Source organism: Thalassophryne amazonica, chromosome 4, assembly GCF_902500255.1.
Source record: "Thalassophryne amazonica chromosome 4, fThaAma1.1, whole genome shotgun sequence".
NCBI lineage: Eukaryota > Metazoa > Chordata > Actinopteri > Batrachoidiformes > Batrachoididae > Thalassophryne > Thalassophryne amazonica.
In genome coordinates this window covers 77911446-77925246 of record NC_047106.1, presented here as the reverse complement: position 1 = coordinate 77925246, position 13801 = coordinate 77911446, and positions in this window count along the sequence as shown.

Here is a 13801-nt window from a genome sequence, read left to right as displayed (position 1 = left end):
CAGTTCATTCGTATTTCGTTTTGCTGTTGTTCTTGACATTTTTTTTAATCGTTTGCTTAGTTTTTGTCACTTAAGTGTTCAGTTTGACTTCATTCGACCAGCTGAATGTTTTCACACAGTGCAGAAGCTGCTGCTGCATTCATGTACCATCGGAAATTACAGAGGAAACTCAGCCTGTTTGCTTGGATTGTATTATCTCGGTGGGGGTCAGCTTCACTTCGCTTATTATTTTTTTATTAAATATAATAACATGAGTGTAAGAATGACAAACCAGCCCTTATGTACATGTGGCAACAGGTAGATGATTCAGATGATTATATAAGAGCTGTTCTGGAGGGCAGAGTTCACATTGTGGATCAGCTGCTCAGTGATCAGCTGGTGGAAATAACTGCACACACGGACTAATCGATTTACTGCGCTGATATATTCAATCATCTTTACACTTGCAGTGGGGAAAATAAGTATTTGACCCCCTGTCAGTTTTGCAGGTTTTCCCACCGACAAAGAATGGAGAGGTCTGTAAGTTTTATCGTAGGTACACTTCAACTGTGAGAGACAGAATCTAAAAAAACATCCAGAAAATCACATTGTATGATTTTTAAATAATTCATTTGCATTTTATTGCATAAATAACCATTTGACCCCCTACCAGGAGAACTCCAGGAGTCGAGAACATAGCCCGCAGGATGCCTTCCATCTGGGCAGGTAGGATCCACCGGTCCTGACCTTCTTGTAGAAAAAATGGTGTCAACAGCGTTCAGAGACCAGCTAATCCAATAGTCCAATAGATCCAGTATCCAATACAATTTGAGGAATTCACAGTCTGGTGAAGTAGGAACTGACCATTAGGGGAAAACCCACCCTTTGTGTCCAGTCAAAGTGTGCTGTCATCATCTAACTCTAGCGTGCTTCTTGCTCCCCTCCAGACTTCCAGCTTTCCCTCCTACAGCCCCATTGACCACTCAGGGACAAAGAGGGGCTCGCCCCAGCTGGGCGAATGTCAGTCTGGGGTACCGTGCCCCTCCCTGGAGAAATTTAATTAATCCAGCAACACCTTAGGGGAAAATCCACACTTTGTGTACAATTACAGTGCACCATCGTCAATTGCAAATCGGCTGATTGGTTATGACTCTGGAATTGTCATGCTTGTCTTTACTGAGGCATTTTAAACAATGGAATTGTATAAAGATGTTTTCTTTGTGGATGTGCAGTATGTGGTTCTGACTGAAGCAATGGTCAAAGTGGCACCTTTGCTGATATCATAATTATGAGATCTTTTCTCAAAATTATGAGATAATGTCTTTTTTTTTCTTTTTTTTTATCCAGTGAACACAATTCGTTTCTGTCTCCCAGGGTTATAATTTGTACAAAGTTCCAAAATAGATTATTCATAAATGTGTTGATAAACACACTGTGTTATAACATTTTTTTTTTCTAAAATAAATGTGAATTATTTGATTGCTTCATGAAATGATCTGGGTATAACGGAAACATAAAAATGGAAATGATATGTGCATAATGGAAACATAACAACGGAAATGACATGTGCAGAGTATTGACTGCTGGTCCGAGCTGTGAAAGAGAGTGAGAAGTGAAAAAACTATGCTGAACTAAAAGATGGATCTACAGAGTGTCTTTATTCAAGAACCATGGAGGGTCTATGAAGAGAGTGAAATAAATTGTGAATTTCATGGTTACAGATAACTCACGTTGTGTATGAGTTGTGTGTCCTGTTGGTAACAATAATAAACAGTCTCTAGAGAATGTTTGTCCTATCCTTGCATTCTGTGCATGAAGGAAGTTTATGAAGTTGTTCAGTAGCCTGATATCAAAGGTCCATTTAAACTGTGTTCACATGCTTTTAGCTTGCACTTGCACTACAGCCCTGCACTTTGTTCATGTGAGTCAGACATGAGAAGATTGCTCTTTCGTTCTCCTACTGTGTTATAATTGCATATTCAAATTTAAATAAATAATTATTTAAATAATTATTTATTATTAAATAAATAATTTAAATTTATTTAAATATCCTATTTAAATAGGACTTTACACTTCTGGCCTAAAAAAAAAAAAAAAAAAGTGCCCCCTCAGAGCAATGTAAGACCCCTCTGCAAATCTCTGCCTGGCACCGGGTCTGTCTGCAGCATTTGTCATATATATATATATATATATATATATATACCTTTTTTGTTCGGGGTCGCCACAGCAGATACATCCAGATCCGCCCTGGTAATTGGCACAAGTTTCATGCCGGATGCCCTTCCTGACGCAACTCCAGTTTTACCTAGAGAAACACACACAGCCGCTGGTGTTCCAAAGAGGTCTCCCATCCAAGTACTAACCAGTTCAGTTCAGTTTATTGGCCATTTGCAGTTACAGAAACCACATTGGAAAAAAGGTGCAAGTTCAAGTGCGCTGTTGACATTAAAAACTATACCACAAGATGTGAACAAACAATTTAACAGACACACATGGTAAACAAATGCCATGTAAACTTACTAACTACTAACTTACTTACTAAAGATCTAAAAACTATATCACGAACAAGAAAACAACCAAAAGCCTGAGGAAAACATATATGTACAAATCTAAAATTAAGGAGTTCATAAAAAAGCAAATTAAAAACAAATTAAACAATGGAAATATCAAAGTGCATTGTTAACGTACAATAAATAAATAAAAAAATAAAATGCACTATATAAAGTGCATTGTGCAAATCCAGAATTCAAAGTGTGCCGTTCAGAATCCTCACTGCTTGTGGAAAAAAACTCGAGTGTCAGACAGTAGAGCATTTAACACAATGGAATCTTTTTCCAGAGGGAAGAAATTCAAACATGGCCATAGACGGATGACTTGAAGTGTCATTAATGATCTGCAAAGCCCGAGTTAAAAGTCTGACTTTGTAAATCACCTCCAAACCACACAGTAAGACAGCTTGAAAGTACACTCTCAATTACGCAATAATAAAAGTGTAGGAGAATCTTTTTGTTTTGTGTAAATTCTCTCAGCTTACATAAAAAGAAGAGACGCTGCCTTGCTCTCTTAACAATACTGGAAGTATTTGAGTTCCATTTCAAATCATGGGAAAGAAACACACCTAAGAATTTACATTTCTCAACAATTTGCACCACAGAGTTATGGATAATAATAGGATCATGGTTCCTATTGTGACTAAAATCTATCACCAGTTCACACGTTTTTGAAGTGTTCAGTAATAGATTGTTTTCCTCACTCCAGAGAACAACATTCTCTATCTCTGCACGATAAAGTGATTCATCATTTGAACTGATCAGTCCAATGATAGTTGTATCATCAGCATATTTGATTATCACATTCTTTTCACAAGATGCAACAAGGTCGTGTGTGTACAGAGTGAAAAGCAGAGGGCTTAAAATACAGCCTTGAAGGGGAACCAATACTAACACACAGCTCATCTGACATGGAATCATTCATTTTCACTCTTTGTGGTCTGCAAGTTAAACAATTTAAAATCCATTTGCACAAGGCATCATCCAAGTTAAGACTCTTTAGTTTATGAATGAGCTTCATTGGGATCATCAAATTAAAAGCTGAACTATAGTCTATAAAAAGCATTCTTGCATAGGATTTCCCTGTGTCTAGATGTTTATAGACGGTGTTCAAAACAAAGGAAATTGCATCCTCAACATTCCTGTTTTGTCTGTATGCAAACTGCAGCGGGTCCATAGACATAGAAATCTGATTTGAACACAAGCCGCTCAGGTTTTCATGAGTACAGATGTAAGGGCCATCAGCCGATAGTCATTCAAATACGTCACCGGTGACTTCTTAGGCACTGGAACAATAGTAGATTTCTTGAAGCTGAGAGGAACAGTGCAAAATTTCAGTGATACATTAAAAAGATCTGTCAGTACAAAAGAAAGCTGCTCAGAGCACAGTTTAAGGACGCGAGGTGGGACGGCATCCAGGGCGGGAGCTTTCCGGACCTTTGTCCTGGACAGAACCCTCCGGACATCTTCCTGAAGGACAGTGAGGCTCTCAATTCAACTCAATTCATCAGGAAAAACAACAGATTCCACCAGTTCAGCCGATTTCATATATTCAGTTTCAAAACGACAATAAAACTGATTAAGTTTATTTGGCAAAGAGGGATCAGACTCTATATTGAGGCCTCCTTTAAGTCTGCAGAGATCCTGCTCTGCTTAGCTTCTGAGATCTGACAGGATCAGGCCGACACAGAGCAGACCAGCTGCATATATATATATACACTCAACAAAAATATAAACGCAACACTTTTGGTTTTGCTCTCATTTTGTACGAGATGAACTCAAAGATCTAAAACTTTTTCCACATACACAATATCACCATTTCCCTCAAATATTGTTCACAAACCAGTCTAAATCTGTGATAGTGAGCACTTCTCCTTTGCTGAGATAATCCATCCCACCTCACAGGTGTGCCATACCAAGATGCTGATTAGACACCATGATTAGTGCACAGGTGTGCCTTAGACTGTCCACAATAAAAGGCCACTCTGAAAGGTGCAGTTTTGTTTTATTGGGGGGGGGATACCAGTTAGTATCTGGTGTGACCACCATTTGCCTCATGCAGTGCAACACATCTCCTTCGCATAGAGTTGATCAGGTTGTCAATTGTGGCCTGTGGAATGTTGGTCCACTCCTCTTCAATGGCTGTGCGAAGTTGCGACGACGAACTGGAATCAGGTCGAGACCCCGATGAGGACGACGAGCATGCAGATGAGCTTCCCTGAGATGGTTTCTGACAGTTTGTGCAGAAATTCTTTGGTTATGCAAGCCAATTGTTTCAGCAGCTGTCCGAGTAGCTGGTCTCAGACGATCTTGGAGGTGAACATGCTGGATGTGGAGGTCCTGGGCTGGTGTGGTTACACGTGGTCTGCGGTTGTGAGGCTGGTTGGATGTACTGCCAAATTCTCTGAAACGCCTTTGGAGACGGCTTATGGTAGAGAAATGAACATTCAATACACGAGCAACAGCTCTGGTTGACATTCCTGCTGTCAGCATGCCAATTGCACGCTCCCTCAAATCTTGCGACATCTGTGGCATTGTGCTGTGTGATAAAACTGCACCTTTCAGAGTGGCCTTTTATTGTGGGCAGTCTAAGGCACACCTGTGCACTAATCATGGTGTCTAATCAGCATCTTGGTATGGCACACCTGTGAGGTGGGATGGATTATCTCAGCAAAGGAGAAGTGCTCACTATCACAGATTTCGACTGGTTTGTGAACAATATTTGAGGGAAATGGTGATATTGTGTATGTGGAAAAAGTTTTAGATCTTTGAGTTCATCTCATACAAAATGGGAGCAAAACCAAAAGTGTTGCGTTTATATTTTTGTTGAGTGTATGTATCACTAAAATATGCAAAGGACATAGTGAGTAAAAGATGTAAAAGAAGTAAGATTTCTGCATGTTTGATTTTAAGGCTTGATTGGTCTCCTAAAGTGTAGCATGTGAACACTTTTTGTTTGTGTGCATGTATAGAAATCCATAGTAGAATTAAAGAATTGAAACACCATTAACAGATGTGTTGAATCGAGTCATGCCTGCACCTGCTTTGGCCCATGTATGTGGCAGCCTTGGCAATAAAAAAAAAACAAAAACAAAAAAAAAAACGGGTGGGACAATAAGGTGAACCAGTCTCAGCTTCAGTGTACACAACCATGCACCTGGGAGCAAAGACTGGACAAAGATTGCAATCCAGGTGGCACAGATGCAGGTGCTGGGGAGCCCAACACTAACATTATGATTTACAAGGAGTTAGTTAAAGCTTTCTGAAAGGACAAGCAGGTGCAAGCACAAACCCAAAATCTGATGACCATGTGTGGCAGCATATCAGTTACCTCCCAGTCTCCCGTGTGTCATGCCACAGCATGCACTGAATCATGGATGAGTGTACGTAGCATGCAGCTGTGGAGGATGTTTGGGCCAGTGGAATATCTGCAAGCTCCATTCAAATAAATAAATAAAAATAAGGTAACAGTTTGCATGGAAGGCAATGCTTTGGTGGTTAGTACTGTTTCTTCACAGCTCGAGTTTGGATATTCTCTCCATGTTTGTGTGGGTTCCCTCCAGATACTGCAGCATCCTCCCACCTCCAAAGACATGCAGGTGGGTGAATTGGAAACTCTAAAGTGACTAAGGTGGGAATGTGAGTGTGAATGTTTTTGTCATATGTGTGACTGTCAGCCCTGTGACAGACTGTCCAGGGTTTACCGACCTCTCACCCAGCGACTGCTGGGATTGCAGCTCTTGATTCTTACTACGAGGGTTCAGAAAATTAATGATTGGATTTGGATGGATATTTAACTGAGAAAATGTCATGAGACTGTCGTAGTCAGACTAACTCAAGTTTGCTAAAGTATTTAGTTAAACACTATTTTTCAGTACAAGTCAGAACTGTCAAAAAAAGGCCTCTTCAAGAGGTAAGAAACCATATATAAATTCCACTGGAGCATAACACACTATTTTACAGTCGTGTTCAGAATATTAGTAGTGCTATGTGACTAAAAAGATTAATCCAGGTTTTGAGTATATTTCTTATTGTTACATGGGAAACAAGGTACCAATTCACACAAATCCAACAAGACCAAGCATTCATGATATGCACACTCTTAAGGCTATGAAATTGGGCTATTAGTAAAAAAAGTAGAAAAGGGGGTGTTCACAATAATAGTAGCATCTGCTGTTGATGCTACAAACTCAAAACTATTATGTTCAAACTGCTTTTTTTAGCAATCCTGTGAATCACTAAACTAGTATTTAGTTGTATAACCACAGATTTTCATGATTTCGTCACATCTGCGAGGCATTAATTTTGTTGGTTTGGAACCAAGATTGTGCTCATTTATTAGTGTGCTTGGGGTCATTGTCTTGTTGAAACACCCATTTCAAGGGCATGTCCTCTTCAGCATAAGGCAACATGACCTCTTCAAGTATTCTGACATATCCAAACTTATCCATGATACCTGGTATGCGATATATAGGCCCAACACCATAGTAGGAGAAACATGCCCATATCATGATGCTTGCACCACCATGCTTCACTGTATTCACTGTGAACTGTGGCTTGAATTCAGAGTTTGAACTGTGGCTTGAATTCAGAGTTTGGGGGTCGTCTCACAAACTGTCTGCGGCTCTTGGACCCAAAAAGAACAATTTTACTATCATCAGTCCACAAAATATTCCTCCATTTCTCTTTAGGCCAGTTGATGTGTTCTTTGGCAAATTGTAATCTCTTCTGCACATCTTTTATTTAACAGAGGGACTTTGTGGGGGATTCTTGCAAATAAATTAGCTTCACACAGGCGTCTTCTAACTGTCACAGCACTTACAGGTAACTCCAGACTGTCTTTGATCATCCTGGAGCTGATCAATGGGTGAGCCTTTGCCATTCTGGTTATTCTTCTATCCATTTTGATGGTTGTTTTCCGTTTTCTTCCATGCGTCTCTGGTTTTTTGTCCATTTTAAAGCAGTGGAGATCATTGTAGATGAACAGCCTATAATTTTTTTACACCTGCGTATAAGTTTTCCCCTCTCCAATCAACTTTTTAATCAAACTACGCTGTTCTTCTGAACAATGTCTTGAACGTCCCATTTTCCTCAGGCTTTCAAAGAGAAAAGCATGTTCCACAGGTGCTGGCTTCATCCTTACATAGGGGACACCTGATTCACACCTGTTTGTTCCACAAAATTGATGAACTCACTGACTGAATGCCACACTACTATTATTGTGAACACCCCCTTTTCTACTTTTTTTTTAATAATAGCCAAATTTCATAGCCTTAAGATTCAAGATTCAAGCATTTATTGTCATTGCCACAAAGAACAACGAAATTACGTCTGGAGCATCCACATGCGTAGTTAAAAAGAGCAACCAGTGCAATAAATAACCCCTAAATACCCCATGTAAACATTTATAACATGTGTACAGTGACATTTGACAGAAATATAAAAACAAGATATTGATAAAATGCATTAAAGAGTAAGAACAGACCAAATAAATAAATATAAAAACAGTGACACTGTGCAGCAATGCAGAAACCGGTTCAATACTATTAATTGGTGGCTATAATCCACGGAAGGAGGGACATAGGGGTAAGAGGGCAATTTCCAAATAAATAAATAATAATAACAATGTGCAACAATGCAAAACCAGTTCAGTGCTACTACAACTGATTATGAACTCAATGCAATTGATATAGTTATAGTCCGTGGGAGGGAGGCGGGGGGGCAGTGTTCAATAATCTGACAGTTTGAGGATACAGGCTATTGGCCAGTCTAGATGTTCTGGCCTTTACAGCCCTATTCCTTCTCTCTGAAGGCAACAAATGGAAAAAGTGATAAGCAGGATGGTGCTGATCTCGCAGGATATTTCACACTCTATTAAGACAGCGAGTGGGATAGATAGTGTTAATCTCTGGGAGAGTCATCCCAATGATTCTCCCCGCTATTTTCACCACCCACTGATGTGCCTGCTGATCAGCCTTAGTGCAGCTGCAGCTTAAGAGTGTGCATATCATGAATGCTTGGTCTTGTTGGATTTCTGAGAATTTACTGAATCTACATGTACCTTGTTTCCCATGTAACAATAAGAAATATACTCAAAACCTGGATTAATCTTTTTAGTCACATAGCACTACTATTATTCTGAACACTACTGTATGTACCATCAGCACTTTAATTTGCAATTTTTGTTCATTCTCGTATTGTACTTTTTATTATTGGAATTTATTATTTTATTATAATGATAATAATGATAATATATAAGTAACACATCCCTCAAAACCTGTTAAAAAATAGCACTTGGATTCTGGAAAATACATGTGTTCAGAATACTTAATTTGCTTTTACCTCTAGAATGTTAATTAAGTTGAACCAACTTAATTGAAATGTTTTTGGTGATTTCAGTAGCCAAATTATTTAATTTAAGATATTGTAACTTCTTTATTTTACTTATATGTAATTCAGAAATAGTCATGCAAATTGCTTACTTAGTCACAATATGTTACATGTACATTCCTGAATTTTATCAAGTTATTCTTAATGCTCTTTATAATGATTTATATGACAAATTATATATGTTTATATTAGTTTTAAATGATGTGCTGCTTTTGTAGTCAGAGCCTTGATTGCCCCATCTTAATTGACCGTATTTCAGTTGTGCATTCAATAATGGAGTTTACTCAAGTTTTACTCCTTAAGGATATTTTTAATATTGCGTGTAATGTTAATTTTACATAGTAGGCATACAACACATTTTTTTGATTTTCTAAAGCTTTGTGGACATTTTAGGATTTGTTTGTTATCAAAATCCCTGAAAAAATGCAGACTGACCTTCATTAATCCTGGTGGGCATAGACCATGGAACAAGGAAGAGCATTTTGATAATTGTGCAGATTGGGACTCTACAGTCCAAAGGAGAATACAGGATTATTATTGTTATTATTATTATTATTATTGTAGTAGTCGTAGCAGTAGTGGTGGTAGTAGTAGTGGTGGTGGTGGTGGCCAAGCAGTTGAGTGTGGAAGGTTCCCAGTTCAAATCCACCCCTGCCTGTTCTCTGTGTAATGTGGAGAAGCATCAGGAACAGCATTCAGCGTAAAACGTGTCCAAAATCAAATTTGAGATCTACCTTCAGATCTGCTGTGATGACCCCAAGTGAAACAAGGGAGAAGTAGAAGGGACTGTTATTCTTTATTTTTAACTATCATTAATGAAGCTTTAAAAAAGTATATGGTGAAATGGAATTTTTTTCCAAATCCCTGTTACATTTTAGACGTACTGTAGGTATTCATACTACTGATTTTAACCTGCAAATAAATAAATAAATAACTATGCTTCTGTAAACCTGTGGACTCCACTCTTTCATAATGGATCAATTCTTGTAGAATAATGACTACCCAATGCTATGTGACACTTTAAATTTAGCCACTGCTAGCAGACTATCAATCCTGTTTTTAAAAATGTGGATGTGTCAGAGCAAGAAGGAGGCCCATCAGGAATCCAACAAACCAATGCTGTGCCAGTTTACCTGCTCAGCTTGTTCTGCATTAGTTTATGATGACTGGGTACATACTAAAGGCAACAGTGCTTAGTAAATTTACTGGCATTAAACTGAAATTTGTGGAAGGCAGGGCTCAGGTGGAGGGCATGTTGTGTGAAATAGCTCAATCAACAGAAGAAAGCAGGTTAGAGTACAGGCACGAAGTACAACAGATGGAACTACTGGCAAGATATGTAATACAAAGTTCGTCACCTGCCTTGAAGCCATTTTTGTTGTGTGTTTGGGGGTGTGGCTGGACATTTTGGTGTTCTTTTCTTTTCTTTGCTCTCCAGGTGGCATGAAAACTGATTTGTCTGTGGAGAAGGTGCTGGCTGAAGAGTCCTTCACCCTCATCAACATCATGTGCAGCACCTGTGAATGGTGCTCACGTGCAGCCTTAAAGACTTTCTGCTGAAGCAGATAATTGGATGGCGTTCTGCATTTAAGTCATGTGTGATTCAAGCAGAACTGCCGGGAACTCGACCTTGTGATGTTCGTTTGTGAGACGCTGAGGACCGCGCCTGGGTTTGACATCGAGCCCGTGAAGGAGGAAGGGTGAGGGACACATGCTGTCAGCACACATCAGAGGTGATTAAGTATTTGACTAATTGTTGATAGTAACTTGGTATTTTGTTACGCAGTATATTTGAATTGTGATGATTATGGTGCAGCTTGCTTCTCACTGCTGTGGCGTGCGGACAAGTGATCCTCCACCTGTTGTGAGAAGCTGCTCATTTGCATAAAGCTTAAAATACAGACCTGAATGTGTTGCTGATAGTGTGTGTCTTTTGAAGGATATTAGTTGTAACTGCTGACTTACCTCACCCCTTCTATCCTTCGCAGAGAGTCGGTTTGTCGTGTCCACCTGGGGGGTGTTTGGCGGTAGTGGTGAGTCCAGGAGCGCCGGGCTTCGATCCTTTTGGGCGCTGGAGAGCGTGCCAGCCTTCACTCCACCAGAAGGACGCTATTTTCGTTTTTACACTTTATTATGCACCAGCGGGTGAAATAAAGAAATTGTTTTTGTTATTGGAACCGCTTTCTGGTTATTTTTAGCGCTGGGTTCCATCTGACGCAGGTCCGCTCCTCAACCCGCGTCGACACATAACAGTAGTTCCCGGCCATTCCATAATGGACCCAGCGGCAGAGGCGGTTCCTTTCGCCGAAAAAGTTCAAGAACACTTGGAGAAAATATGGGAACAATTGCCGCATCTCACAAGCCAAATTGGGCCAGCGGACGCCCGTGTTGCGGAGCTTGTAGCGCAAGCCGTTCCGCTTCCTGCTGCTCCAGCTGCGGCACCATCGATACTGGTGCAGATAACTCCGTCTCCCAGAGATTCGGAGTCCGAACTGATTGTTTGTCATCCGGAGCCTTATGCGGGAGACGTTGAAGCCTGTGCTTCATTTTTGATGCAATGTTCTCTGGTGACGTATCTCCAGGTGTTCTGCGACAGACAAAAAAAAAAAAAAAAAAAACTTGTATGGGTTAATGTTTTGTTTTCTTTGAATAGGGGTTATAATTTGTTTGGGGAGTCAGAGGCGTGTCTGGTGGAGTGAACCTTAGGCGGTTAGAAGCCCATCTGGGCTCACTTGATTGTTATTTTTTTATGTGTTTTTAGGTATTTTCTGTTTGGGTTGTTGGGTCGTTTTATTTTGTTGTTTTTTATTTCCCTACATCCCTAATCCCAACCTCACTTGCCCCAAGACCGTTTGTCTTGTGGGTTGTGGGGTGGTGCAGGTTGGTCACGCTGAGCGTTCTCAGAAGACCTCTGCACCTAGGGGGGGGGGGGTGTTAGGGGCGTTTTTCTTGGTTTGGTTAGGGCCCGGTTCCACTCCAGCCTCAGTGAGCCTTTGTACCGTTTGTCATTGGTGTTGCCGGGGTGTGGTGCAGCGGAGACATACCTCAGTCGGAGGGGTGGGTCGATCTTTTGCCGTTCGCCATTTCGGTAGTTCCACCCCTCCCGAGAGGCTGGGGTATGGTCGAGTTGGGGCACCGGACGTATTTCCGGTTTTCCGCTGTGCCTTGGGGTTGGGGCTGGGTTAGTTTTTCCTGTTCCCTTCCCCGGCTTAATGTTTTGAGCCGTTCGCCAAAATTGAGCCGCCGAGGGGCTCTGGGAGGGACCTGGGGTCTTTCGGGGTGCCGGGGAAGGTAACAGGGTTTACGGTCGTTTTATATCCCCCCGGGGTTGTTTTTGGTAGTCCTCCGGGGGTTGGATTTTGATTTTATTTTGTTTCCTTCCGGGTTCCACCTCCAGGGTTGATGGGACGGTCCTCTGGGGGGGAATTGGCTTGGGGCCGACTAGCCAAGTGTGGCCGGGTCTGGGGTTCCGGGGTTGTGGGGAGGGTACCTCCTGGGGTTGATGGTACGGTCCTCTGGGGGGGTGCCGTTTGCTCCATGTACACCTGGGGACCTTTGTGGGATTCTGGTTCTGACTGTTCCTCCTGGAACTGGCGGTAAAGGCCTTCTGGGGGGGGGTTGGGCTCTGCAGGTCATTCTGGGGGGGTTGTTTGTTATTTTTCTTTTATGCATTTATGTTTGTATTGTGTTTGTGGGGCTGTGTTGGGTTTTTGCGTTTGGGAGTTTTTCTTTTCTTCCCGCGGTTAGATGGGACGGTCCCCTGGGGAGGTTTTGGGTGGGTTTTATGTTTTTCTTGTGTGTTGGATTATACTAGGGACTGTTTTGGGGTTTTTGTTGATGCCAGCCGGCCTTCCAGCTGCGGTGCCCTGTCCTGCTGTCTGTGGTGGACCTTGGGAGCGTTGTGCTGTCTGCTTTCCTGACGAGGACGCCGGAGGGAGGTGCTGTTCTCGGGCCTGGTCTGTTCGGTCGCCGGGAGGCTTCCCGTTAAAGGGGGGGTACTGTTGTGTGTTGGGGGGTGTGGCTGGACATTTTGGTGTTCTTTTCTTTTCTTTGCTCTCCAGGTGGCATGAAAACTGATTTGTCTGTGGAGAAGGTGCTGGCTGAAGAGTCCTTCACCCTCATCAACATCATGTGCAGCACCTGTGAATGGTGCTCACGTGCAGCCTTAAAGACTTTCAGCTGAAGCAGATAATTGGATGGCGTTCTGCATTTAAGTCATGTGTGATTCAAGCAGATCTGCCGGGAACTCGACCTTGTGATGTTCGTTTGTGAGACGCTGAGGACCACGCCTGGGTTTGACACATCGAGCCCGTGAAGGAGGAAGGGTGAGGGACACATGCTGTCAGCACACATCAGAGGTGATTAAGTATTTGACTAATTGTTGATAGTAACTTGGTATTTTGTTACGCAGTATATTTGAATTGTGATGAGAATGGTGCAGCTTGCTTCTCACTGCTGTGGCGTGCGGACAAGTGATCCTCCACCTGTTGTGAGAAGCTGCTCATTTGCATAAAGCTTAAAATACAGACCTGAATGTGTTGCTGATAGTGTGTGTCTTTTGAAGGATATTAGTTGTAACTGCTGACTTACCTCACCCCTTCTATCCTTCGCAGAGAGTCGGTTTGTCGTGTCCACCTGGGGGGTGTTTGGCGGTAGTGGTGAGTCCAGGAGCGCCGGGCTTTTGGGCGCTGGAGAGCGTGCCAGCCTTCACTCCACCAGAAGGACGCTATTTTCGTTTTTACACTTTATTATGCACCAGAAGAACTGATAAGACAAAGGACTCCTTGTCCGGGGACTGGCAATTATTTCCTGGACCATATAGATACAACATGTGAAAATTACCCACTGCATGACAATTAGCCCTCTCCAGCCAGTAAATCAGG